General features: G+C 40.3%; 1 pseudogene; it reads right to left on the reverse strand.

Annotated features, from left to right (window-relative positions):
- Nucleotides 1–1,471: 1,471 nt before the first annotated feature.
- LOC101323991 (large ribosomal subunit protein uL4 pseudogene) lies at nucleotides 1,472–2,511 on the reverse strand (annotated as a pseudogene).
- Nucleotides 2,512–24,593: the final 22,082 nt, after the last annotated feature.

Here is a 24,593-nt window from a genome sequence, read left to right on the forward strand (position 1 = left end):
TGAGCCCTAGGAGTGGTCGCCCTTTAAGAATTATTTGTCGGTTGCTTTTAGTCCTGTGGGACCTGTGAGCATAAACCCCGCTGGCCACCAGGGCCAGGTGATGTAGAGCTGTCCCCTGGTAGCAGCCAGTAAAATTGGGGCACCAGACAAGGGTATAAGTTCCTTTCTAGGGAATACTGGCAAGCTAGAGTAAGGCAGAGGGAGAGTGCAAAGATTGTCTCGACTGGCCTCTGTTTTCCGATAGCCCCTATGCATGCCCCTAGGTGTGTACTAAACCAAAAGCCTGACCCTCAGACCAAAGCTCCAGGATAAGCAAGTAGGCCTCTTTCTCAGAAAGATTGGGAGTGTGTTTCATTCTGCTGTCTGTGCAGTGCCCTGGGGGTGGTAAACTGCCAAGAGCCATCCCTCCGATCGTTCTAGTCCCGCAGGACTGGCCCCCTGACCTCCGGAGCCAGGTGATCAAGGCACATGCCCAGGGTGGGCCCCACAAAAACCAGAGAACCAGAGAAGAAACCCAGAGCACCAGACACATGTAAAACTTCCCCTCTGAGAGATCCTGGCACACTGGAGTGTGGCAGAGGGAGAGTGTGCAGATGGTAACTGCTGGCTGGAGCGAGGCAGAGGGGGAGAAGAAGGATAGTGCCGCTGGAAAGAAAAAGAAGATGGTAAGTGAAGATGGTGCCCACCAGCCCCTGACCCCAGAGATGATCCCAGCAGACTTCTAGGTATGTGGTAATGTAGATGCCTCCCCCTCAGGCTGATGCTTTAAGAGTAGCAAGTGAGCTTCTTTCAAGATCAGCTGTTTCCCTGGGGCGAGTGAGTACGAGTGTGTGAGCCCTTTAAAAGCTGTTTCTTAGATTGCTATTGCCTTGTGGGTCTCGTGGTCATGACCCCCAGTGGTTTTCAAAGCTAGGTGTTTGGAGGCTCATATCTCAGGTGCAGGTCTTAAAAGTTGGGGTGCCCAATGTGGGGCTCAAACCCTTCACTCTACAGGGAGAAGCTCCTGATGGGGGTCATTACTCCAGGGGCGGGCCTTATGGCAAGATTGCATCTCAGCTTCTCCTACCCACTTCATTGTGGGTTTTTTTTGTAGTTCACTTGATATGTAGTCATTGTTTAGCTAGTTCTTAGGTTTTTCTCAGAGGAAATTGTTCCATATGTAGCTGTAGATCCAGTGTGTCTGTGAGACGAGGTGAGTTCAGGATCTTTCTATGTTGCCATCTTGAGCCAATGACATCAATATTTTGATTTCCTATCTGTCTAACTTACTAAATTCTCTTACTTACAATTTTAAGTGTGTCTGTATATTCCTTTGCATTATCTACTGAGACAGCTTTTTATCTGTAAATATTTTTTTTTTCCCTGATTTCACAATCTTTGTAACTTTTCCTCCCATCTTTTCTGGTTTGTTTCTCACTGCCTCTTTGATCAGATCTTTATTCCAAATGAGCTGTCCAAAATGATTTGACCTTTATGGAATAAATAAATTTAAGTTTATGCAGCAGCCTTCTGTGGATTTCTTTTCTGCTGGCTTTTCAGCTGGCGGTTTCTTGGTAGCAACAGCCTTTTTTTCTTTCCCTCCAAAGCTTTCAAACACCAACAGTCTTCTTTTCTTTCTACACTACCACTGGCTTCTTGCCTGGAGCCCCCTTCTCATCTGATTTGGCGTCTAGTGCTGTGTTGTCTACCTGGACTTTGTGATTCTTGGCCTGGTGAGGAGTGATGTTCCAGTGCACGGTTTTTGCGTATGGGTTTAGCTTCAACATGATTCTCAGGTTTTTAAGTGGATTCTTCTGTAGGAGTCTGTGATGAGTCTTCTTGCGTGGTTCTTGGAAGGATCTTTGGATCTCTGGGCTTTTCAAGATTCTGCTAAGGCCTGTATTGAGCATTTTATGCATGGGAAGGTCGCAGTCATTCTTGAGGGAGGCAGCTTTGCACCAAGTGCCGTGCACATCACATCCTTTTGTGGAAAAGCGCTTTCAGTCCAAATGCAGGAACGTCCCACACGCCCACCAGGAGCAAGTTTCAACACGTTTGCTTTGCTTATTTTAAGCTGAGTGATTTTAGGAATGTTTCTGAAGTCCTTGATAATGCAGGGCCCCCTGTGCTGGATACAGTGATAGCTTCTCATTTTGCTTTGCCAGCTCTCATTGGCTGAGAGGCATAGACCTTTTTGATATCATTCCAGGCCCTAAGCTTCCTAAGAAGCAAGATAACCTCCTTGGTCTTCTGGTAGCCTTCCGCTTTATCTTCAGCCACCAAAGGAAGTTCAGAAACTTCCTCAGTATGATGAGCTTTAGACAGGACCAGCACGGGCAAGGCTGAGACAGGGCACAGCAAATGGTACATCACTTCTGTGTTGCGTTCATGCTGTGGGTGCCAGTTGTGCCAGTGTTTCTGGTTGATGCCAACATGCAGCCCACAGTACGTATTTCCAAAAGCACCCTGGCCGTAATCATGGGCTAAATACTGACTACCTCGTAAATAAAACTGTAGGTCACTTTCTGGCATCCCTTGTGCTTTCTTTCTAAGACACACACGCTTATTGGACATCTCACTCTTCAAAGCAAGGAACGAACTTACTGGGTGCGGATTGTGGAGGTACCAGCAAGGTCATGCTAGTCTAAAGAAGAGTGAATTCGTTGGCAGTTCCAACCCAGAATTCTTGATGGCTATCTGGGGGACAGGTACCAACACTAGAACAAAAACAAAGGTTCCTCAAAATTTGGGAACTGGACCAATGACCAGATGAAAAGCAAGCTGGATGTGCACATGTTCTGGGATGGCTGCCTGAAGCCCAGAGGATTTCTGATGCACTGTCTTTATGGACAGGCGTTGCTTGCTGTGTGTATTGAGCTGGCATGAAAGTATAGCAGCAACTGGGACACACTGGCTTTTGTCTCTTAATCTGCAAGCCCGTGGTTTTCTAGTGGGTGACAGTGTGATGATGATTCTCAGCTCATATGAAAAAGCTAATTCTTTATGGTAATATAAATCCATCAACCATGAGCTGAGCATAGCTGTGAAGAAAATTTGTCAGGTTAAGCAATTGTAGCACCTTGGTGACACAATATTTGACAGAAACCACATTTCTGTTACATTAAGGCATCCAAGTTGATCTTTTAAAGCATGCCTTTCTCTTTTTTTTTAAACTGTATTATTGTAACACGTCACTTTTGAGCATCTAGCAATATACCATCCTGCCCTATTGCTCTTGAATTTGATATGAGTGAATGTCTGCCTTAAAATGCTCACAGTAACACGTTCTTTGCTCCCCAGCCCCCAGGGAACAATGTTTTAATTAACATATACATTATACAAATATCTGCTCATCTTGGTTTTCTGCATGAAAGGGATTGAAACTTATTCCACCAAAGAAGCAAAATCAACACACTCAAAGGCTGGGTACGGGTGTATTAGCATTTCAGAGGCTCAAGTGTCATAACTGGTTTAACTAAACAAAGCTGTAATGTACATTTCAGAAAACTGCCAGGAAGGAAGATCCATTCTGGATTTGAATCGAATTCAAATAAATCCAGCACCATGTATCCGCGCTCAGCATATCCCTACTAGGGTTTCTACAGTTTATTTGCAATGAAAATCTTAAACTTGTTTGAAAAGAGACAAAACTGAAAGGTTTGTCCTCACAGAGTCATGGAAATATTTTGTGTCCTTAAGAGTGGTTAATGGTGACAAGCTGTTTTTCAATTTCTACCTTGGTATAATTATTAAAATTTTAACCTTTAATTATAAATGTATTCATTTTGTTTGGGAGGTGGACTAAGTGAATAGATGGTGTATAATGCCTAGAGTCAGATTGATCAATGGTAGTGAGGAAGGCACACCAGCTGTTATGTGTACATTTATATGTTTCTGCAAATTGATAGGAAATCGGTCTTTTAAAGGAAATCTAGGAAGCTAAGGAATTGGGATTACTCTTTAGTACTTAAAAATTATTTTTCATCTATTCTGAATCTTCGGATGAGGCAAGATGCTGGTGTAGTGTTATAATATTTCAAAGATACAGTGCAGATGGAAAGCTAACAACTTTAAGATCTGTTGAAAGAATAAAATCAACAGAACACAGTTTTTCAGGTTAAAAATAAATTGATAGGATTTCTTTTTTCCTTCAAGTCTCTGTTTATTTGTCACTCTAGTTTGTGTGAAACATTGTATCTTATTCTTCAGTTAAAATATAAAATATGAAAAGTTTCTTTTAGAAATACTAAAATGAGAGGCAATTATTCCACATTATGAAGCCCACCAGAGCTGCAGCATTGCACAACTGCGGTTGGAATTGTTCATATAGAAAATGGCAGCCCCGCCGTGCACCTACTTGTGAATGGAACTTGCCGGTGCTGAGCAATGCCCGGCAGCCTCCATGAGGGCTGTGAATGTTTCTTATCTCTTGTATCAAGTACATAAAGAGGAGGACTTGAAACTCTTCACTAGTTTTCCACTCTCTGTCTCTCCCCCACTACTGACAGCTCTTTAAATTACCTGAGTATCTTCTCCATTCCCCTGGAGGTGATTAGCCTCATTGGCTTGTCCTGTTATTGTGTCCAAGGGAGATGCAATACAGAGCCCTTAAGAGAGTACTAGCTTCTTTTTCTGTGAAAGATAAAAGAATAGGAACAATAAACCCGGATTCTTCAGTGACCCTATGTAGAGCACAGCCACACCTTCTTGCTTGACATCACAGACAAATCTGTATGAAGATCTTAGTTTGCAATGTGATACCCAGCCATTCTTAACATTGGTTAGGCTGGGAGATTGCAGATCATAGCCTGTCTTGGTTAAAAGATTAATACCGTAAGTACTTGCAGGCCTATTCTAGTGGATTCGTTACAACTTATTGATGGAATCATGTTTCAAAGTACTTACCTCATCTGTAAAATGAGGACAATTCTTTCTTGGCTAATGTAGTGACTCTACAATGTATTAATATATTAACTCTTGAATGGTCTCAGGTCTCCTCTTGTTGGTCTTAAATTTGGGTCCCCTGAGGAAATGCATACACACCTATGTATATGTGTGTGTGTGTGTATATGTATATACATACATGTGTATCTGTGTATACACATCTCTATATGTATTCTCAGACAATTTGAGTTATGGACAAACTTTCGTAAGTTGTTTTCTTGTGGCAATGGCTTTGGATCCTTTCAATTTATGATGCAATATTTAGTGATTGAAGATTTCTGTACATTTTTACCTCTTTTTATTCAATATCTCTGCCACTTTTTGCTATCTCCTGCCTGTGTTCCAATTGCGTGTTTCATGGTAACATTTTTTGTTATATATAAGTACAATGATGTTAGCTAGGTATTAAGCAGAGATATTTGGGTAAAGGGTCTGATAATAGAAAACTTGGGGGAAAGTGCCTATTACTCCATTTTAAAGACACCCTCTATAAAAATAATGTCTGTACTGATCATATGTACTAGGGGTGAGTGATCACACACAAAAAGTCCTTTGACTGCTCCCCTTGTGCTTTTAAGTATGCAGCAAATCAATAGTGTTTGGTAGGGCTTCCCTGGTGGCGCAGTGGTTGAGAGTCCGCCTGCCGATGCAGGGGACACGGGTTCGTGCCCCGGTCCGGGAGGATCCCGCGTGCCGCGGAGCGGCTGGGCCCGTGAGCCATGGCCGCTGAGCCTGCGCGTCCGGAGCCTGTGCTCCGCAACGGGAGAGGCCACAACAGTGAGAGGCCCGCGTACTGCCAAAAAAAAAAAAAAAAATCGTGTTTGGTAGAAAGATATTTGGGAGATTTGAGAAATAAATTGAAGCTGTATTTTTAGTATCCAAAACAACAACAAAACGAGGCTCAAGTGGTTATTTATCCCGGAAATGAAAACCAAGCCCATGGAAAATAAACATGCATATCTAAAACTCTAATGTATTCATGGCCCTTCAGAAACACAATTCTGATTGGCTGTGTATCAAAATCTCTTTGGGATTACATTCTCCGGATTTTAAATTTATAAGGGAAACACTGCAAAACACAGCATCTGTCAGATATGATGTGAACTACTAGCTTAAGGCAGTTAATATTTCTACATTAGTTTGCACTCCATTTCTTTTGATGATGTCATATCTTTAAGAAGCTGGGTTTTCATTGATTGTTCTGACAAAAAATAAATACTGAACAAAAATCAACATGGAATGGGAAAGGAGGCTGGCAGCATCCAATCTGATGCCTTGATCTGATAAGTTCCAAGAGTTGGGGACTTCCCTGGTGGTGCAGTGATTAAGAATCTGCCTGCCAGTGCAAGGGACATGTGTTTGATCCCTAGTCTGGGAAGATCCCACATGCCGTGGAGCAAGTAAGCCTGTGCACCACAACTACTGAGCCTGTGCTTTAGAGCCTGCGAGCCACAACTACTGAGTCCACATGCCACAACTACTGAAGACCACGTGACTAGAGCCCGTACTCCGTAACAAAGAGAAGCCACTGCAATGAGAAGCCCGCGCACCGCAACGAAGAGTATCCCCCGCTCGCCACAACTAGAGAAGAGCCTGCATGCAGCAACGAAGACCCAATGCAGCCAAAAATAAATAAATTTATTAAAAAAAAAAAAGTTCCAGGGGCACAAATCCATTTAGTGTGTAACTGTGGCTATTTAAAAATGAAACATATTCTTTTTCTCTTTTAATTTATATGTATTGTTTATTCAAAAGTTACTAAGTTGTTAAGACATAAATTATTAACTTGTCTGAACCTAATTACTTCATAAACAGGATGATTAGGTTTTTGTCCTATCGAATGTCGTGGAAATATTACTGAGACACTAAGTGTCCTGTAAACCAAGGGAATCTGGGAACCTCTGAATTACACAGTTTTGTTGTTTGACACTTGAAAACTTTGGATCTGTTGTTTTTCTTTGAAAATAATCGACAAAGGCCAAGCGATACCCTAGGAAGTTTTTTTGGCAGGTGTGCGTATGATTTCTAGACTATGGCTAAATGTTCCCCAGATCACCAGTCTCTAACTCCCAATGAATTGAACTGGCGTTTTCTTATTTAGATAGTTTAGTTTAGTTTAGTTCTACTTTCCACAACGCTCACTTCTGGTGTGAGACCGATGAGGCGGCTCCACGGTAGACAAAGAAGTTCTTTACTAGGGGGACTCCTAGTGATTTGGTTCTGAGAAGCCCAGCCATAAGGAGGTGTAAGTGGGAAACCATTGCACACTGCTTGATGAAGGAATTGTTACATCCAGGTTTGGGATTCATTCTTGGACCAACCTGAGAAAGTGAAAATTATTCTCACCTTGGTCCTCATTCCAAAGGACGTGAAAATTATTTTAAATCTCCAGGGCAGCAATACGGAGCCAATTAGCCGTCACCTTTCCTCTACCTCATCAAAAAGTCTTCACTCTTCAGTGTTTAGCTCAAATTCCATTTTCTTCCTGAGTCTCGCCTTAATCCCCCAAATGAAGTTAGTCCGAGGCTTCCTTGGGTACTCATTTATATCAGTGTTCCTTATTGTTTATTTGTGCTTCCCCTAGTTTGTAAATTCATGAAAAATATAAATATATTTAGGAAATCTTTGTCCAGTTGTCCTAATGAGCTTCATAATCTCAGCAGTAGCCACAGACTCAATGACTTTTTTTGTCTTTTGGAAAACAAGTATCATTAACAAATTATTACTATTGTCCATTGCAAGACTTCTTAACCTTCTGACACTCATATAAAATGATAATAATTCTATAACATATCAGGATAAATGGATAAGGGGCATGACTGACTGAGGGGGAAGGCTCTGGTCACCCCCACTGTTGTGAGGCATTGATATCTCAGCGCACCTGTAACCCATGGGTGGCACACCAGTGCACTCTGATATATCGATTGGTAAGCTGGGTTTTATTGTACTTTGGTTACAATAACATTTTTGTGTATTCTCAGAAGACAACTTATAAACATTATAACAAATGTAATGTGTAAATCTTACAAAACTCCCATAAAATCTCTCTGTTCCAAAATCACTGAGCTTGCTATTTAACATTGTTACTGAAGTACTGTGCAGAGCTTGCCAGGAAACCCATCTCTCCCTGGGGCTTCTGCCCACAGAGGGATGTTCTGGGGTCGAGTCATTGAACAGTAGTCTTTTGAGATTCCATTACTGTAATCGTTTCTCATTCATGGACTATTTGCTGGACTGAGATCTGGAGTGTAAGTCAGGGAAGTAACACAGATGCATAGGCCTGAGTCAGTGCAGGGTAAGGAATGTAAAAAGTCATCAGACCATAGTCGTCTGGATCCATCATGTAACTCCACTGTTTAAAACCTTACAGTTGGGCTTCCCTGGTGGCGCAGTGGTTGGGAGTCCGCCTGCCGATGCAGGGGACATGTGTTTGTGCCCCGGTCCGGGAAGATCCCACATGCCGCGGAGCGGCTGGGCCCGTGAGCCATGGCTGCTGAGCCTGCGCATCCGGAGCCTGTGCTCCGCAATGGGAGAGGCCACAGCAGTGAGAGGCCCGCGTAACGAAAAAAAAAAAAAACAAAAAAAAAAACCTTACAGTGACTGTCCCAAAATTTGGAATATAATTCAAATTCTTCACCATGATTTCCATGGTTGTACGCTGTACACTGCTTATTTCTCTAGCCTTTCAATCATTCCACAAATAGTCATTGAGTACCTACCATATTCCAATCACGTGGGATATGTATGTGAACAAAATTAAGATTTTTGCTCTCATGGTGTTAACATCTGAATGTAAAGAAAAAATAGATGATAAGCCATAAAATAAACATGTAAATAGAATTTTAGAGGTGACAGGGCTGTGAGAAAAATAGCTGGGGAAATTATAGGGGATTGAGAGTACCAACAGGAATGGAGTCAGCAATTTTTTGTGTGTGTAAAGGGCCAGATCATATTTTAGACTTTGCAGACTGTAGGGTCTCTGCTTATAACTCTTTGCAGACTGTAGGGTCTCTGCTTATAAAGACAGCTACAGATAAGATGTCAACGAATGGGTATGGCTATGCTCCAATAAAGCTTTACAGAAACAAGCAGTTGGCCTGATTAAACTGATGGGCTGTAATCTGAAGACTCCTAGATTACAGGATTAAATCATCACTCAGGAATGCATCATTGAGAAGGTAGAATTTGGGCAAAGTTACTTTCTGTCCCATTGTCCTATATCATTTTAATCAGAGCATTTATCACGTTAACATGTTTTACTAGGATGTTTGTTGGCAAGCTTTGTTTCTGTCTCTCCTAATGAGTAGGTACCTACCATGAGAGCAGTGAGCTGATTTCCTTTTTGCTCAGCACCTAGAAGAGTGATGGTACATAGGAGATAGTCAGCAAGTATTTAAGTGAATGAGTGCAGAGTGAATGTCATTCTAAAGAGAGCAGCCTATATTTAGTTCCAGCAAATTATAATCATGAGAGATTGAGGTGTTTGTCACTAGATCTTCTGAGTTTGCAAGAGATTCTAGAGATCCAAATTTATATGTAAAATCTCTCAGTTTCAAATGACTGCAACTAATAGAAAATATAAAAACATTTGCGTGTCAAACTAAATATTTGTGCAAACATTTATCCAGGACTTCTATATTCATTTATGGGGTGAATCAGTTGGTGTTTTCACTTGAGTATCTTTTCTACACTGTGTGGTATGAAAGGTGATTTAAGTGACTTGTGTAGGTCAATGGGTAGTTAGTAGCAGTATAAATTGCACTCACTTCTTATGACTTCCTACCAAATATATTCTCTGCCGGTAAGAACTGCACATGTTAAAATCCCATAGATTTTGGTTTGTTGTGTATTCCTTGTCATTTGTCTCTAGGTATTTTTTTAATTTCCTCTTTGATTTCTTCACTGATCTATTGGTTGTTTAGTAACATATTGTTTAATCTCCACGTTTGTGTTTTTACAGTTTTACTTTTGCCTGTAATTTATTTCTAATCTCATAGCATCGTGGTTGGAAAAGATGCTTGATATAATTTCAATTTTCTTAAATTTACTGAGGCTTGATTTGTGGCCCAATATATATCCTGGAGAATATCCCATGTGCACTTGTGAAGAAAGTGTATGCTTTCTTGCTGCTTTCAGATGGAATTCCCTGTAAATATCAGTTAAATCCATCTGGTCTAACCTGTCATTTAAGGCCTGTGTTTCCTTATTGATTTTCTGTCTGGATGATCTGTCCATTGGTGTTAAGTGGGGTGTTAAAATCCCCCGCCAGTATTGTGTTACCGTCATTTTCCCCTTTTATAGCTGTTAGTATTTGGCTTATATGTTGAGGTGTTCCTATGTGGGGTGCATATATATTTACAATTGTTATATCTTCTTGGATTGATCCCTACATCATTATGAAGTGTCCTTCTTGTCTCTTGTAACAGTCTCTATTTTAAAGTCTTTTTTTCTGGTATGAGTATTGCTACTCCAGCTTTCTTCTGATTTCCATTTGCATGGAATATCTTCTTCCAATCCCTCACTTTCAGTCTGTATGTGTCCCTAGGTCTCAAGTGGGTCTTTTGTAGGCAGCATATATACGGGTCTTGTTTTTGTATCCATTCAGCCAGTCTATGTCTTTTGGTTGGAGCATTTAATCCATGTACATTTAAGGTAATTATTGATATGTATGTTCCTACTAACATTTTCTTAACTGTTTTGGGTTTGTTTTTGTAGGTCTTTTTTCTTCCCTTCCTCTTTTGTTATCTTCTCCTGTGATTTGCTGACTATCTTTGGTGTTGTGTTTGGGTTGCTTTTTCTTTTTTGTGTGTGTATCTCTTGTAGTTTTTTGGTTTGCTATTCCCTTGAGGTTTTGATATAGCAGTCTATATATGTACAAGGTTGTTTTAAGCTGCTAGTCACTTTCCCACCTAGAGAAGTTCCTTTAGCATTTGTGGCAAAGCTGGCTTAGTGGTGCTGAATTCTCTTAGCTTTTGCTTGTCTGTAAAGCTTTTAATTTCTTGGTTGAATCTGAATGAGAGCCTTGCTGGGTAGAGTATTCTTGGTTGTAGGTTTTTCCCTTTCATCATTTTAAATATATTATGTCACTCCCTTCTGACCTGCAGAGTTTCTGCTGAAAAATCAACTGACAACCTTATGGGGATTCCCTTGTACGTTATTTGTTGCTTTTAATATTTTTTCTTTATCTTTAATTTTTGTCAGTTAGATTAATATGTATCTTGGCATGTTCCTCCTTGGGTTCATCCTGTATGGGACTCTGCACTTCCTGGATTTGAGTGTTTCCTTTCCCATGTTAGAGAAGTTTTCGGCTGTAATATCTTCAGATATTTTCTCAGGCCCTTTCTCTTTCTCTTCTCCTTCTGGGACCCCTGTAATGTGGATGTTGGTGAACTTAATATTGTCTCAGAGGTCTCTGAGATTGTCCTCATTTCTTTTCATTATTTTTTCTTTTCTCTGTTCTGTGGCAGTGATTTGCACCACTCCATCTTCCAGCTCACTTATTCATTCTTCTGCCTCAGTTATTCTGCTATTGATTCCTTCTGGTGTATTTTTCATTTCAGTTATTGTATTGTTCATCTCTGTTTGTTCTTTAAATCTTCTAGCTCCTTGTTAAACATTTCTTGTATCTTTTAGATCTGTGCCTCCATTCTTTTTCTGAGATTTTGGATCACCTTTACCATCATTACTCTGAATTCTTTTTCAGGTAGATGGCCTATCTCCTCTTCATTTAGTTGTTCTTGTGGGTTTTTATCTTGTTCCTTCATTTGCAGCATATTTCTCTGTCATCTCATTTTGTCTAACTTTCTGTGTTTGTGTTCTCCTTTCCACAGGCTGCAGGATCGTAGTTCTTCTTGCTTCTGGTGTCTGCCCCCTGGTGGGTGAGGTTGGTCCAGGGGCTTGTGCAGGCTTCCTAGTAGGAGGGACTGGCACCTGCCCTCTCGTGGGTAGAGCTGTGTCTTGCCCCTCTGATGGGTGGGGCTGTGTAAATGGGTGTTTTTTGAGGTAGCTGTGAGCTCAGTATGACTTTAGGCAGTCTGTCTGCTGATAGGTGGAGCTGTATTCCTGTCTCGCTGGCCTGGGCATTCCAGCTCTGGAGCCTATAGGCTGTTGGGTGGGGCCTGGTCTTGGTCCAAAATGGGGACCTCCAGGAGAGTTCACGCTGATCAGTATTCTCTGGGGCCTCTGCCACCAGTGTCCTTCCCCCACAGTGAGTTATGGCCAACTCCTGCCTCCCCAGCAGACCCTCCCAGACTTCTAGTCAGGTCTAGCCCCAGTTCACATGGACGTCTTGCTTTGTGGTGGGTCCCAGTGCACGTGAGGTCTTGTGTGCACACTCTAAGGGTGGAGTCTCTGTTTCTCCCTGAGTGTGGAGCTCCTGGACTCAGGCCCCACTGGCCTTCAAAGCCAAATGCTCTAGGGGTTCTTCCTCCTGATGCCTGACCCTCAGACTGTCTTGGAGGGCTATTTTAATGTGGAAACATCCCTGTATAGCCTCTGCATGTTTAATATTTTTTGATGCAAGGGCTGTTTTTATTTTTATTTATTTATTATTATTTTTTAAAATTTATTTATTTTACTTATTTTTGGGTGCGCTGGGTCTTTGCTGCTGCACGCAGGCCTTCTCTAATTGCGGTGAGTGGGGGCTACTCTTAGTTGTGGTGAGCGAGCTTCTCGCTGCGGTAGTTTCTCTTATTGCAGAGCACAGGCTCTAGGCACGCAGGCTTCAGCAGCTGTGGTGCACGGGCTCAGTTGCTCTGCGGCACATGGGATCCTCCCAGACTGGGGCTCGAACCCATGTCCCCTGCATTGGCAGGCAGATTCTCAACCACTGCGCCACCAGGGAGGCCTAACAAGGGCTGTTTTTAGAATGGATGTCTGCTACCTCTTCCCTCAGTGTATGCTGGCCATTATCCCCTTGATAGGAGGTGTGACAGTTGTTGTGGTGACCTAAGCCTGCAGTGGATATTAAGCGGGGCCTCCCCTTTGCTCGGTGGCTGTTACTGCTTTGTCAGGGGCAGGGTCTACTCCCTAGTTGGTGGAGTAGAAGCCCCCAGATCTGTTTCTGAGCTGTGTTTCTGATCTGTGGTGTGAGCTAGGTGGGATTGGAGCACTCCCACTGGGAGAGAAACCACTGAGTTTTCCTCCTCTGGAGGTGTTCACCTGTGAGTATACTCTGTTGTGTCACTTTTCACTCATTGTGCTGGCTCACAAATTACACTGTTGTTGGAACTGCTCTCAGCCCCACCTTAATCATGGGTATGAATTGATGAATTGGCCCTGGTGTCTCTCGGGCATTGTTTTCACCAGGCCACCAGCACAGATCCACCAAAGGCAGGTCCCAGAACTGCAGGAATTGTGTACGTGGACCTGCTGTGGGAGCTATGGAGGCAACTCAGATTCTGGCCTGGTCCAATCCCTGCATGTACATGCCCACAAAGCCCACAGCTGCTAAAGCTAGACCCATCTCAGCTGTGGGAGCACTCGTCCGTTCAGATACTCCACAAGCACTGAATTTACAAAGCAGCATCAGGGGTGTATATTGGTGGTTTCTGCAGCCACGAGGAGAGATTTCAGCTTCTCTTCCTTCATTACATGGCCCCTGGTTTTCAGCTGTGGTTTCAGCCCCACCTCTGCCTGTGTTCCTCCCATGAGCATCTGCGTCTCTAGAGTATCTGCTTCCCTAGAGCATCTGCTTCTCTAGGCTGCCCTAGAGCACACACAGCTGCCCAGGCAGGCGGGGGCGGCGGCAGTGATGGGTGGTGGTGGAGGGGATGATGGGCGAGGCGCATGAGCCCACTGGGCCTGGTGGGTCCAGAGGAGGCATTGGTGGGCAGGGCAGGTGAACCTGCTCAGGCACATGTCCCTCCTAGTGCCCACGGAGGCAGGAGCTGGTGCATGGGGAAGGGGGCTGCAATGGCAGCCCCGCCTCTTATGCACCACTCAACAATTACACCCTGCTTCTATGGTGGCCTGGGCTTCTTCCACTAACATTCCCAGTTGTGGAGCTCCTTACTCCCATCCCTTCACTATGTCTCTTCACAGCCAACAGCTGTCCCCTTCCTGGGTCTGCTCTCCAAACCCCATGTTCCAGCACCCAGCCCCCTTCTGCACCAGCAGACACATGACTCAGGCTGGGGCATGCAGGGTTGCAGCATGTACCATCTGTGTAGGTTTTTTTCTGTCCTGCCTGCCACAGACCAGATGCTGTGCTCTCCTTTGAGCCCCCAAAACTTCCTTTCTGTCCCAGTTGATCTCCCTGCTACTGAGGGGGCTTCCCTCAGAGGGGGAACCTCTCCTCTCCTTCAGCTCCCCACACCCGGGGTGCAGGTCCTGTCCCATTTCCTTTTTTCTTCTTTTCTTCCTTTCATCCTAGCAGGTTGTGTGGGGATTTTTCTTGTCCATTTAGGTGTCCAAGGTCCTCTGCTAGTGTTCAGCAGGTGCTCTGTGAGAACTGTTCAATTTGTACATGTATTCCTGATGTAACTGTGGGGAGAGGCGAACTCCACGTCATCCTATTCCACCATCTTGACTCTGCCCCCTAAAATCACATTATTAATCTTATACTTAGTAAATGGTAACAGAACTATTAGTACATACTAGTAATTTTAGTTTTTCCTACATTTTTCTTTATTTTTCTTAATTGAGATAAAATTCACAGATAACATTAAGTTAACTTCAGGTATACAACATAATGATTCAATATATGTATATATTGTGAAGTGATCACGGCAATAAGTTTAGTTATTATCCACTACCAAATATAGTTACAAGTTATTTTCTTGTGATGAGAACTTTTTTTTAAATACTGCAGGTATTAGTCATCAATTTTATACACATCGGTGTATACATGTCAATCCCAATCGCCCAATTTGTCACACCACCACCCCTATCCCCCCGCGGCTTTCACCCCTTGGTGTCATACGTTTGTTCTCTACATCTGTGTCTCAATTCTGCCCTGCAAACCGGTTCATCTGTAACATTTTGCTAGGTTCCACATATATGCGTTAATATACGATATTTGTTTTTCTCTTTCTGACTTACTTCACTCTGTATGGCAGTCTCTAGATCCATCGACGTCTCAAAAAATGACCCAATTTCATTCCTTTTTATGGCTGAGTAATATTCCATTGTATATATGTACTACATCTTCTTTATCCATTCGTCTATCGATGGGCATTTCAGTTGCTTCTATGACCTGGCTATTGTAAATAGTGCTGCAGTGAACATTGGGGTACATGTGTCTTTTTGAATTGTGGTTTTCTCTGGGTATATGCCCAGTAGTGGGATTGCTGGATCATATGGTAATTCTATTTTTAGTTTTTCAAGGAACTTCCATACTGTTCTCCATAGTGGCTGTATCAGTTTACATTCCCACCAACAGTGCAAGAGGGTTCCCTTTTATCTACACCCTCTCCAGCATTTGTTGGCTGTAGATTTTCTGATGATGCCCATTCTAACTGGTGTGAGGTGATACCTCATTGTAGTTTTGATTTGCATTTCTCTAATAATTAGTGATGTTGAGCAGCTTTTCATGTGCTTCTTGGCCATCTGTATGTCTTCTTTGGAGAAACGTCTAATTAGGTCTTCTGCCCATTTTTGGATTGGGTTGTTTGTTTTTTTGATATTGAGCTGCATGAGCTATTTATATATTTTGGAGATTAATCCTTTGTCCGTTAATTCATTTGCAAATATTTTCTTCCATTCTGAGGGTTGGCTTTTCGTCTTGTTCATGGTTTCCTTTGCTGTGCAAAAGCTTTGAAGTTTCATTAGGTCCCATTTGTGTATTTTTGTTTTTATTTCCATTACTCTAGGAGGTGGATCAAAAAAGATCTTGCTGTGATTTATGTCCAAGAGTGTTCTTCCTATGTTTTCCTCTAAGAGCTTTATAGGGTCCAGTCTTACATTTAGGTCTCTAATCCATTTTGAGTTTATTTTTGTGTATGCTGTTAGGGAGTGTTCTACTTTCATTCTTTTACATGTAGCTCTCCAGTTTTCCCAGCACCACTTATTGAAGAGACTGTCTTTTCTCCATTCTATATCCTTGCCTCCTCTGTCATAGATTAGTTGACCATAGGTGCGTGAGTTTATCTCTGGGCTTTCTATCCTGTTCCATTGATCTATATTTCTGTTTTTGTGGCAGTACCATACTATCTTGATTACTGTACCTTTGTAGTATAGTCTGAAGTCAGGGAGTCTGATTCCTCCAGCTCCATTTTTTTCCCTCAAGAATGCCTCGGCTATTCGGGGTCTTTTGTGTCTCCATACAAATTTTAAGATTTTTTGTTCTAGTTCCGTAAAAAATGCCATTGGTAATTTGATAGGGATTGCACTGAATCTGTAGATTGCTTTGGGCAGTATAGTCATTTTCACAATATTGATTCTTCCAATCCAAGAACATGGTATATCTCTCCATCTGTTGGTATCATCTTTTGTTTTTTTTTTCCAGTACGTGGGCCTCTCACTGTTGTGGCCTCTCTCGTTGTGGAGCACAGGCTCAGTGGCCATGGCTCACGGGCCCAGCCACTCCGCGGCATGCGGGATCTTCCCGGACTGGGGCACGAACCCGTGTCCCATGCATCAGCAGGCGGACTCTCAACCACTGGGCCACCAGGGAAGCCCTGTTGGTATCATCTTTAACTTCTTTCATCAGTGTCTTGTAGTTTTCTGCATAGAGGTCTTTGGTCTCCCTAGGTAGGTTTATTCCTAGGTATTTTATTCTTTTTGTTGCAGTGGTAAATGGGAATATTTCCTTAATTTCTCTTTCAGATTTTTCATCATTAGTGTATAGGACTGCAAGAGATTTGTGCATTAACTTTGTGTCCTGCAACTTTAGCAGATTCATTGATTAGCTCTAGTAGTTTTCTGGTGGCATCTTTAGGATTCTCTATGTATAGTATCATGTCACCTGTGAACAGTGACAGTTTTACTTCTTCTTTTCAAATTTGTATTCCTTTTATTTCCTTTTCTTCTCTCATTGCCATGGCTAGGACTTCCAAAACTATGTTGAATAATAGTGGTGAGAGTGGCCATCCATGTCTTGTTCCTGATCTTAGAGGAAATGCTTTCAGTTTTTCACCATTGAGAATGATGTTTGCTTTGGTTTGTCATATATGGCCTTTATTATGTTGAGGTAGGCTCCCCTCTATACCCACTTTCTGGAGAGCTTTTATCATAAATCGGTGTTTAATTTTGTCAAAAGCTTTTTCTGCATCTATTGAGATGATCATATGGTTTTTATTCTTCAATTTGTTAATATGGTGTATCACATTGATTGACTTGTGTATACTGAAGAATCCTTGCATCCCTGGGATAAATCCCACTTGATCGTGGTCATGGTGTATGATCCTTTTAATGTGTTGTTGGATTCTGTTTGCTAATATTTTGTTGAGGATTTTTGCATCTATATTCATCAGTGATATTTTTCTGTAATTTTCTTTTTTTGTAGTATCTTGTCTGGTTTTGTTATCAGGGTGGTAGTGGCCTCATAGAATGAGTTTGGGAGTGTTCCTTCCTCTACAAGTTTCTAGAAGAGTTTGAGAAGGATGGGTGTTAGCTGTCTTCTAAATGTTTGATAGAATTCACCTGTGAAGCCATCTGGTCTTGGACTTTTGTTTGTTGGAAGATTTTTAATCACAGTTTCAATTTCATTACTTGTGATTGGTCTGTTCATATTTTCTATTTCTTCCTGGTTCAGTCTTGGAAGGTTATACCTTTCTAAGAATTTGTCCATTTCTTCCAGGTTGTCCATTTATTGGCATAGAGTTTCTTGTAGTAGTCTCCTAGGATGCTTTGTATTTCTGTGGTGTCTGTTGTAACTTCTCCTTTTTCATTTCTAATTTTATTGATTTGAGTCCTTTCCCTCTTTTTCCTGGTGAGTCTGGCTAATGGTTTATCAATTTTGTTTATCTTAGCAAAGAACCGGCTGTTAGTTTTACTGATGTTTGCTATTGTTTTCTTTGTTTCTATTTCATTTATTTCTGCTCTGATCTTTATGACTTCTATCCTTCTGCTAACTTTGGGTTTTGTTTGTTTTTCTTTCTCTAGTTCATTTAGGTGTAAGGTTAGATTATTTATTTGAGATGTTTCTTGTTTCGTGAGGTAGGCTTGTATAGCTATTAACTTCCCTCTTAGAACTGCTTTTGCTGCATCCAATAAGTTTCATTTGTCTCTAGTTATTTTTTGATTTCTTCAGTGATCTCTTGGTTTTTTAGTAACATATTGTTTAGCCTCCATGTGTTTGTGTTTTTTACCTTTTTTTCGCCTGTAATTCATTTCTAATCTCATAGCATTGTGGTCAGAAAAGATGCTTGATATGATTTCAATTTTCTTAAATTTACTGAGGCTTGGTTTGTGACCAAAATGTGATCTGTCCTGGAGAATGTTCTGTGTGCACTTGAGAAGAAAGTGTAATCTGCTGTTTTTGGATGGAATGTCCTATAAATATCAATTAAGTCTATCTGGTCTACTGTGTCATTTAAAGCTTGTGTTTCCTTATTTATTTTAATTTTGGATGATCTGTGTATTGGTGTAAGTGAGGTGTTAAAGTCCCCCACTATTTTTGTGTTACTGTCGATTTCCTCTTTTACAGCTGTTAACAGTTGCCTTATGTATTGAGGTGCTCCTATGTTGGGTGCATATATATTTATAATTGTTATATCTTTTTCTTGGATTGATCCCTTGATCATTACATAGTGTCCTTCCTTGTCTCTTGTAACATTCTTTATTTTAAAGTCTATTTTATCTGATATGAGTATTGCTACTGCAGCTTTCTTTTGATGTCCATTTGCATGGAATATCTTTTTCCATCCCCTCACTTTCAGTCTGTATGTATCCCTAGGTCTGAAGTGGGTCTCTTGTAGACAGCATATATATGGGTCTTGTTTTTGTATCCATTCAGCAAGCCTGTGTCTTTTTGTTGGAGCATTTAATCCATTCACATTTAAGGTAATTATCGATATGTATGTTCCTATGACCATTTTCTTAATTGTTTTTGGGTTTGTTTTTGTAGGTCCTTTTCTTCTCTTGTGTTTCCCACTTATTGAAGTTCCATTAGCATTTGTTGTAGAGTTGTTTTGGTGGTGCTGAATTCTCTTAGCTTTTGCTTGTCTGTAAAGCTTTTGAATTCTACATCAAATCTGAATGAGATCCTTGCTGGGTAGAGTAATCTTGGTTGTAGGTTATTCGGTTTCATCAGTTTATCATGCCACTCCCTTCTGGCTTGTAGAGTTTCTGCTGAGAAATCAGCTGTTAACCTTATGGGCTTTCCCTTGTATGTTATTTGTCATTTTTCCCTTGCTGCTTTCAGTAATATTTGTTTGTGTTTAATTTGTCCCATGTTTATTACTATGTGTCTCAGTGTGTTTCTCCTTGGGTTTATCCTGTATGGGACTCTCTGCACTTCCTGGACTTGGGTGGCTATTTCATTTCTCATGTTAAGGAAGTTTCGACTATAATCTCTTCCAATATTTTTCTCGGGTCCTTTCTCTCTCTCTCCTCCTTCTGGGACCCCTATAATGCAAATGTTGTTGCATTTAATGTTGTCCCAGAGGTCTCTTAGGCTCTCTTCATTTCTCTTCATTCTTTTTTCTTTATTCTGTTCCGCAGCAGTGAATTCCACCATTCTGTCTTCCAGGTCACTTACCCGTTCTTCTGCCTCAGTTATTCTGCTATTGATTCCTTCTAGTGTAGTTTTCATTTCAGTTATTGTATTGTTCATCTCTGTTTGTTTGTTCTTTAATTCTTCTAGGTCTTTGTTAAACATTTCTTGCATCTTCTCGATCTTTGCCTCCATTGTTTTTCCGAGGTCCTGGATCATCTTCACTATCATTATTCTGAATTCTTTTTCTGGAACGTTGCCTATCTCCACTTCATTTAGTTGTTTTTCTGGGATTTTATCTTTTTCCTTCATCTGGTACATAGCCCTCTGCCTTTTCATCTTGTCTGTTTTTTTGTGAATGTGGTTTTTGTTCCACTGGCTGCAGGATTGTAGTTCTTCTTGCTTCTGCTGTCTGCCCTCTTGTGATGAGAACTTTTAATAATTTAATCTCTTAACAAATTTATATATATAATAGTATATTATTAACTATGGTCACCATGCTCTGGATTACATCTCTAGGACTTATTTATTTTCTAACTGGAAGTTTGTAACTTTTGATGTTTTTACCCATTTTACTGACCCTTACAATCCCTACCTCCCAACTCTGGTAACCACCAAGCTGTTCTATGATTTTTTTTTAAGATTACACATATGAGATCATATGGTATTTGTCCTTCTCTGATTTATTTCACTTAGCAAAATGCCCTCAAGGTCCATCCATGCTCTCATAAATGGCAGAATTTCCTTCTATTTTATGGCAGAATAATATTCCATTTTATAGATATCACATTTTCTTGATCCATTGATCTGTTGATGGAGGGAACAACTTAGGTTGGTTCCATGTCTTGGCTATTATAAATAGTACTGCAGTAAAAATGGGGTACAGATAGGTTTTTTAGTTAGTGTCTCATTTCCTTCAGATAAATGCCCAGCTATTGAATTTCTGGATCATATGGTAGTTCTATTTTTAATTTTTTGAAGAACCTCATACTCTTTTCCATAGTGGCTGCACCAGTTTACATTCCCACCAACAGTGCACAAGGGTTCCCTTTTTTCCCACATCCTCACTAACACTTGCTATTTCTTGTCTTTTTAATAAAAGCCATTCTAATAGGTGTGAGATGATATGTCATTGTGGTTTTGATTTGCATTTCCCTGTTGATTAGTGATATTGAACACATTTCATGTACCTGTATGTCTTCTTTGGAAAAAAAAATTTCAGATCCTCTCCACATTTTTTAATAGAATTGTTTGGATTTTTGCCATTGGGTTGTATGAATTCCTTAAATATATTAGATTTTAATTGCTTATCAGTTATATGATTTGCAAATATTTTCTCCTGCTTTTTCATTTTGTTGATGGTTTCCTTTGCTGTGCAGAAGCTTTGTAATTTGATACAGTTCCACTTGTTTATTTTTTGCTCTTGTTGCCTTTGCTTTTTTTTTTTAACATCTTTATTGGGGTATAATTGCTTTACAATGGTGTGTTAGTTTCTGCTTTACAACAAAGTGAATCAGTCATACATAAACATATGTTCCCATATGTCTTCCCTCTTGCGTCTCCCTCCCTCCCACCCTCCCTATCCCACCCCTCCAGGCTGTCACAAAGCACCGAGCCAATATCCCTGTGCCATGTGGCTGCTTCCCACTAGCTATCTACCTTACTACGTTTGTTAGTGTGTATATGTCCATGACTCTCTCTCGCCCTGTCACAGCTCACCCTTCCCCCTCCCCATAACCTCAAGTCCATTCTCTAGGAGGTCTGCGTCTTTATTCCTGCCTTACCCCTAGGTTCTTCATGACATTTTTTTTTCCTTAAATTCCATATATATGTGTTAGCATACGGTATTTGTCTTTTTCTTTCTGACTTATTTCACTCTGTATGACAGACTCTAGGTCTATCCACCTCATTACAAATAGCTCAATTTCGTTTCTTTTTATGGCTGAGTAATATTCCATTGTATATATATGCCACATCTTCTTTATCCATTCATCTGATGATGGGCACTTAGGTTGTTTCCATCTCCGGGCTATTGTAAATAGAGCTGCAATGAACATTTCGGTACATGACTCTTTTTGAATTATGGTTTTCTCAGGGTATATGCCCAGTAGTGGGATTGGTGGGTCATATGGTAGTTCTATTTGTAGTTTTTTAAGGAACCTCCATACTGTTCTCCATAGTGGCTGAACCAATTCACATTCCCACCAGCAGTGCAAGAGTGTTCCCTTTTCTCCACACTCTCTCCAGCATTTATTGTTTCTAGATTTTTTGATGATGGCCATTCTGACTGGTGTGAGATGATATCTCATTGTAGTTTTGATTTGCATTTCTCTAATGATTAATGATGTTGAGCATTCTTTCATGTGTTTGTTGGCAGTCTGTATATCTTCTTTGGAGAAATGTCTATTTAGGTCTTCTGCCCATTTTTGGATTGGGTTGTTTGTTTTTTTGTTATTGAGCTGCATGAGCTGCTTGTAAATTTTGGAGATTAATCCTTTGTCAGTTTCTTCATTTGCAAATATTTTCTCCCATTCTGAGGGTTGTCTTTTGGTCTTGTTTATGGTTTCCTTTGCTGTGCAAAAGCTTTTGAGTTTCATTAGGTCCCATTTGTTTATTTTTGTTTTTATTTCCATTACTCTAGGAGGTGGGTCAGAAAGGATCTTGCTGTGATTTATGTCATAGAGTGTTCTGCCTATGTTTTCCTCTAAGAGTTTGATAGTTTCTGGCCTTATTGTTGCCTTTGCTTTTGATGTGAGATCCAAAACTATCACCAAGAGCAATGTCAAGAAGCTTATCACCTTTGTTTTCTCCTAGGAGTCTTATCGTTTCAGGTCTGTGTCCAAGTCTTTAATCCAATTTGAGTTAATTTTTGTGTATGATATAAAATGGAGGCTCAATTTAAATCTTTTGTATGTGGCTGTCCAGTTTCCCAGCACCATTTATTTGAAGAGACTATCCTTTTCCCCACTGTATATTTTTGGCTCCTTCATAATCAATTAATTGCCCATATATGTGTGGGTTATTTCTGCATTCTCTATTTGTTTCCGTTGATGTATATGTCTATTCCATACCAATACCATACTTTTTTGATTACTAAAGCTTTGTAATATAGTTTGAAATCAGAAAGTATGATGTCATCAGCTTCATTGTCCTTTCTCAAGATTCCTTTGGCTATTTGAGGCCTTTTGTCATTGCATAAAAATTTTAGGATTGTTGTTCTATTTCTGTGAAAAATGCCATTGGAATTTTGATGGAAATTGCACTGAGTCTGTATATTTCTTTAGGTAGTATGCACAATCTAACAATATTCATTCTTCCAATCCATGAGCATGGAATATTTTTGCATTTATTTTTCTTGTCTTCAGTTTCTTTCATCAGTGTCATGTTATTCAGTGTAAATATCTTTCACTTCCTTGTTTAAATTTATTACTAGGTATTTTTTTTTTTTTTGCAATTGAAAATTGGATTATTTTCTTAATGTCTCTTTCTGATAGTTTGTTATTAGGGTATGGAAACACAACCAATTTTTAAAATATATTCATACTGCATTCTCTAAATTAATTTATTAATTCTAACAGTTTTTTTGGTATAGTCTTTAGGGTTTTCTATATATAATATCATGTCATCTGTAAATAGTGAATTTTTATTTCTTCCTTTCCAATTTGGATGGCTTTTTTTTTTCCCCCTTTTTTCCCCCTAATTTCTCTGGCTAGGACTTCCAATACTATGTGGAATAAAAGTGGCCAGAGTAGACATCCTTGTCTGTTTCCTGATCATAGAGGAGAAGCTTTCAGTTTTTAATATTAAGTAAGATGTTAGCTGTGGCCTTCTCAAATATGTCTGTATTATGTTGAGGTACAATCCCTCTATACCCAGTTTTTTGAGAGTTTTTATCATAAATGGAGGTTGAATTTTGCCAAATGCGTTTTCTGCTTCTATTGAGATGATCATATGTATTTTTATCCTTTGTTTTGATAATGTGGTATATCACATTGATTGATTTATGGATGTTGAACCAACCTTGCATCCCTTGGATAAATCCACTTGATCATGGTGTATTATCCATTTTAATGTATTTGAAAATTCAGCTTGCTAATATTTTATTGAGGATTTTTGCATCACAATTAATCAGGGATATTTACCTGTAATTTTCTTTTCTTGTAGTGTTCTTGGTTTAGTACCAGGCTAGTCCTGCCTCATCAAATGAGTTTAGAAGTTTCTTCTCCTTTTCTATTTTTTGGAAGAGTTTGAGAAGGATTGGCATCAGTTCTTTAAATTTTTGATAGAATTCCCCAGATGAAGTCATTTGGTCCTGGACTTTAGTATGTTGGGAGGATTTTGATTATTGATTCAATCTCCTTACTAGTAATTGGTCTGTTCAGATTTTCTGTTAACTGTTGTCTTTTAAGACTCCATTTCATTTAATTCCATTCTGACCTTTATTATTTCCTTCCTTCTACTAACTTTGAGCTTTATTTGATCCTCTTTTCTGTTTCCTTGAGGTGTAAATTTAGGTTGTTTGAGCTGTTTCTTGTTTACTAATCTGGGTGTTTATTGCTATGAACTTCCCTCTTAGAACTGCTTTTGCCGAATCCCATAAGTTTGATACGTTGTATTTCCATTTTCATTTGTCTCAAGATACTTTATTTATTTATTTTTGCGGTACGCGGGCCTCTCACTGTTGTGGCCTCTCCCATTATTGAGCATAGGCTCTGGACGCGCAGGCTCAGCAGCCATGGCTCACGGGCCCAGCCGCTCCACGGCATGTGGGATCCTTCTGGATCGGGGCACAAACCCGCATCCCCTGCATTGGCAGGCGGACTCTCAACCACTGCACCACCAGGGAAGCCCTCAAGATACTTTTTGATCTCTTTCAATTTCTTCTTTGACCCTTTGGTTGTTCAGTATCATGTTGTTTAATTTCCACATATTTGTGACTTTTCCAATTTTCTCTATAATTGGTTCCTGTCAAAGACACCTGATATGATTTCAATCTATTTAAATTTATTAAGATTTATTTTGTGGCCTAATATCTGATTTATCCAGGAGAATGTTTCTTGTGTGCTTGAGAAGA

This window comes from Tursiops truncatus, chromosome 7 (genome assembly GCF_011762595.2).
Source record: "Tursiops truncatus isolate mTurTru1 chromosome 7, mTurTru1.mat.Y, whole genome shotgun sequence".
Lineage (NCBI taxonomy): Eukaryota > Metazoa > Chordata > Mammalia > Artiodactyla > Delphinidae > Tursiops > Tursiops truncatus.